The sequence below is a fragment of the Babylonia areolata genome, chromosome 5 (genome assembly GCF_041734735.1).
Source record: "Babylonia areolata isolate BAREFJ2019XMU chromosome 5, ASM4173473v1, whole genome shotgun sequence".
Lineage (NCBI taxonomy): Eukaryota > Metazoa > Mollusca > Gastropoda > Neogastropoda > Buccinidae > Babylonia > Babylonia areolata.
Window position 1 is genome coordinate 24755294 of NC_134880.1, and position 5000 is coordinate 24760293.

The 5000-nt window shown below is 40.1% G+C and overlaps 1 protein-coding gene across 1 annotated transcript in view; it reads left to right on the top strand.

Annotated features, from left to right (window-relative positions):
* The window catches only part of LOC143282231 (uncharacterized), a 412798-nt gene that overhangs the window by 361179 nt on the left and 46619 nt on the right, over positions 1-5000 (top strand). The gene's annotated exons all lie outside the window — the stretch shown is intronic.

Sequence of the window (5000 nt, forward strand, 5' to 3'; positions counted from 1 at the left end):
GGTGGGGGTCGGGTGGGTGTGTGTGTGGTTGGGGTGGGGGTGGGGGGGGGTATGTGTGTGTGGTATAATCATACATATACACATGTGATGATCGTTGTGTTAACACACTTCCTTGATTCCAACACATGTAACCGGCTTTCCTTTTTTCTTCACTGGCCCTTTTTACTTTTTCACTGTCAGGGTGTTTTATGTTTAAGGATTGATTTATTTGTTTATCTGTTTATCTTTTTTTTTTTTTTTTATTGGGGGAGAGGGTTAGGAGGGGGTCCTGTTTGTGATACATTGATGTATTTTTTTGTGTGTGGAGTTGTTTCCTAAGTAATGCACTCAAAATGATGACCGCACACACAGACACACAGACACACACACACACACACACACACACACACACACACACACACACACACACACACGCCCCATCCTTATTTATACGGAGAGGGAGTAGGGGGTAGGCAGGCATGAATTCGTATAGATTTTTATAGTATCCGAATCAGGCGCTGTTGTTTCGCTCTGGCGTGGTCAGCAGATGTCCTTATTATTATTATTATTATTATTATTATTATTATTATTATTATTATTATTTGTGTCTGGAGACCACGACAGGTCTTTTTATTTATTTTATTTTCTTTCTTCAGTTTCTCAAGGAGGCGTCACTGCGATCGGACAAATCCATACACGCTACACCACATCTTCCAGGCAGAAGCCTGACCAGCAGCATAACTCCAAAGCGCTGAGTCAGGCCTCGAGTGCGTGTATAATTATCAGACATAAGAGTATAATTATTTCTTCCGCAGAATTTTTTTTCCAGAGGACAACACTCTCGTTGCCATGGGTTCTGTTTCAGTGCAAAAAGTGCGTGCTGCACACTGGACCTTCGGTTTATATCGTCTCACCCGAATGACTAGACGCTCAGTTTGATTTTCCAGTCAAAACTTGGGAGGAAGGGCGATAGCGGGATTCTGGAACCCACCCAGACCCTCACGGACTCTTCTGCATTCGTCAGACGAGCGTCTTAACTCTCTCCATACGAAAGGCGAAAGAGACGACGTTAACAGCGTTTCACCCCAATTACCACCATCAAAATATTGCAAGCTGAAGGCTCTTATACTGAAGACGTGAATGTTGACAAAGAATACCACAATTCTGACGACGGAAGCTAAAGGTTGGGTCATTCAGACAGCCACTGGACATCCGAGGGGTCTGTGTAGAGGAGAAGAGAGGACTGGCCGTACTGAGTGAGTTAACCATTCTGCCACATTCCTCCTGTCAGAGAAAAGAGTCACTTGAGGTCTGGAGATGAGGAAAGATTTTGAGTGGGGGGGAGTCGGGGGGTGAGGGGGTGGGGGGTGTTGCTGAAAAAAAAAATCAAATTTTAGTCTTATGGAGTGGAGTGATGGCCTAGAGGTAACGCGTCCGCCTAGGAAGCGAGAGAATCTTGAGCGCGCTGGTTCGAATCACGGCTCAGCCGCCGATATTTTCTCCCCCCCTCCACTATAGACCTTGAGTGGTGGTCTGGACGCAAGTCATTCGGATGAGATGATAAACCGAGGTCCCGTGTGCAGCATGCACTCAGCGCACGTAAAAGAACCCACATCAACAAAAGGGGTTGTTCCTGGCAAAATTCTGTAGAAAAATCCACATCGATGGAAAAAATAAATACATCAAAAAAAAAAAAAAGGGGGGGGGGGGGGTGACGCTGTAGGGACGGCAGCCCGAATTTCACACAGAGAAATCTGTTGTGATAAAAGAAATACAAATACAAATATTTCACAAATTACAGACCACCATCCCCTTCCTTTTCCCACGCCCTTTTCAAAAACGAAGTATGTTTGCCTATGGTCATACTCGTAAAAGCCCACTCGATCGTGTATACGAGTGAACATGGGGAATCGCAGCTCACGAGTGAAGAAGAAGAAGAAGAAGAAGAAGAAGAAGAAGACAACCCACTCCTTTTTTTTTTTTTGTTTTTTTTTTTTCTTTCTTTTTTTTTTTCTTTCTTTTTTTTTTTTTTTTTTGGTTACAGTCTTCAATGGTCATGTATCATCTTATCACCGTAACTGCTGCTTTACTCTTTTTCATAATCTTCTTTCCGATTTATTTTATAACACGTGTCCTTTCTCATTATTCTTTTTTCTTTTCTTGTTTTTTTTTTTTTTTCTTCCAGTGCAAAGCTGTTCGCCTGCGCTTTCACTGTATCCTCTTGGCATCTTACAATGGCTCGTGCATTTCTTCGACAACTTTGTAGGGAACGACGTGTGCATTCTCATTCTCATTCTCATTTCTAAATCGCAGCACACACATGCACGCGCGCGCGCACGCACACACACACACACGCACACACACACACACACACACACACACACACACACACACACACACACACACACACACACACACACACACACACACACACACACACACACACACACACAACACACACATACACGAGCGCGCAAACACACACACATACCCGACCGTGCAAACACACACACACAAACGAGCGCGCAAACACACACACACACACACACACACACACACACACACATACACACACACACGATGGATTCATCACTCATGTTCCATATTTTCAGAAAATGATCCAGTGGTGGCTTTTTGTTTGTTTGTTTGTTTGTTTGTCTGTTTGTTTGTTGTTTTCGTTGTTTTTGTTTTGGTTTTGGGTTTTGGTTTTTTAAGGGGGGCCGGGGGGGGGGGTGTGCAGGGGGTTAGATATTTTGTTTTGTTTTCAGCTTGTCGCTCTTGGCGAGTACATTTTCACTTCTTTTGCTGACGCGCAGTGAAATGACTTGCTGATCGTTCTCCTTTGCTTCCCGTACTTGCGGTGAATCGAGTGTGCTTTTTTTTTTATTCCCCCCTCACCTTTATTTTTCTTCTTTTTTTTTTTCTTTTTTTTTTTTTTACAAATGACGTGTATATTTGCACTCCTCTCTTCCCTGCTTGATTAAATGGCACGTGCTTTCTGTTGCTTATGGCATATGGCATGTTTTTGTTTTTTGTTGGGGGGTTTTGGGGGGGGGTTACACCCTCCTCCCACCAACACTCTATCTCTCTCTGTCTCTGTCTCTGTCTGTGTGTCGGTCTGTCTCTCTCTGTCACTCTCTCTCTGAGTGTCTCTCTGTGTCTGTGTGTCTCTGCCTCTCTCTGTCTCTCTCTCTCTCTTCTCTCTCTTTCTCTCTTCTCCGCTCTTCCCCTCTCTTCCTCTTTTTTTAGAGTGTGATCAGTGCGGTGTGCTTTTCGCTGTTTTCCAACCTACTGTTGAATACATACGCTTTCCTACTCTTCTCTCTCTCATATATATATATATATATATATATATATATATATATATATATATATATATATATATATATATATCACACCCACCCACACACACAAGTTTCAGCAGATTGATTAATGAGCACTTTCTCTCTTCCTTTCCAACCGCCATTCAACATCATTAATTTTCAATTGTCTTTTCTTTTTTTTTTCTTTCCTTTTTTTTTTTCCTCTCATCACTTTTTTTAATGTTAATGTGCAACTACTGTACTTTACTTTTCTTAACCTGCTTTAATGTGTGTGGGCTTTTTTTTTTTTTTTTTTTTTCTTTTTTTTTTCGAAACGAAAGCAATTGTGCCAGAGCTCGTTCCAGCGAATCTTTCCTAAATCTTTTTTTTTTTTTATCTTTATATATATATATATATATATATATATACCTTTTTCCCTTTCTTTTTTTGTACCTTTGAGCAACTAAACCTTAATGCCTTACCCATTGTGTAAACGGCACGAATCAGCCCCCTAACTGTGTTCTTCTGCCCTTTTTTATGGGCCTAATAAAGGCGGCTTGTGCAGACTCTTCCAGACTCTGTTCTCTTTCTTACGATACAGTACCACGCTAGCACCAGACCGGAAATAACAAAGGAGGATTTTTTTTTTCTTTGTTTTGTTTTGTTTTGTTTTGTAGTTTTCTTCTATCTTTGTCATGCTGCGAACTCTTGCTATTTTTTGAGCGTTTTTAATGCAGGATGCTGTTTTTATGTGTGTGTTTTGTTGTTGTTGTTGTTTTTCTTTTTACTGTTTATAGTAACAATTATGTGTGGCTGTGTTACAAAGAGAAGATACTTTTTATACGGACATTATTTTCTTCTTCTTTTTTTTCCCCCCTAAACAATGGATGTACGTCAGGTATCGTGTCTTAAGATTGGGTGGGGTTCTAACTGTGAAGGTTTTAGTATCTGTCGCTCCCTGGTTGAGTGAGTGTCTGTCTCGATATATATATATATATATATATATATATATATATGTGTGTGTGTGTGTGTGTGTGTGTGTGTGTGTGTGTGTGTGTGAAAATCTCTCTCTCTCTCTCTCATTGTATATATATGTATATAATATGTATATACATATATATATATATGTGTGTGTGTGTCTATCTATCTATATATATATATGTGTGTGTGTGCGTGTGTGTGTCCTTCTATACACTCTCACCCACATTCTTTCTACCCCTACCCCCGCCTTTGTTTTCTTATATATATATATATATGTATACAGACACTCACACACACACACAGAGGGATAGATAGACAGTTAAATAGATAGATAGATACCCATACTATCCATGAAGCGTTGACTTTTTGTGTCTATTTGTTTGTTGTTGTTTTGGGTGGGGTTTTTTGTTTTTTTTTGATAGGCTAAGCTCTGACAAAGAAAAGCCACGTGTCTTCAGATAAACTGGGATTCAATTTTCGTCTTTAATGTAACAAGCTAATTGGTTTCTGCATCATTTTACCATAACACCTTCCTGTTTAATTTCGTTCTTCATATTCTGTGGACATTCAATACGCTTAATACAGAGTTGTTGTTTTTTAACCGTCTCAATTTATTGAACGGAATGTAATGATTTTTGTTGTTGTTTTTTTCTTTGTACACACAATGTATTTGTTTCGTGCAGAATACCGGCAAAAACTGTGCCTTTGTGTTGCGATTTTATTTTTGATTGTTTGTGT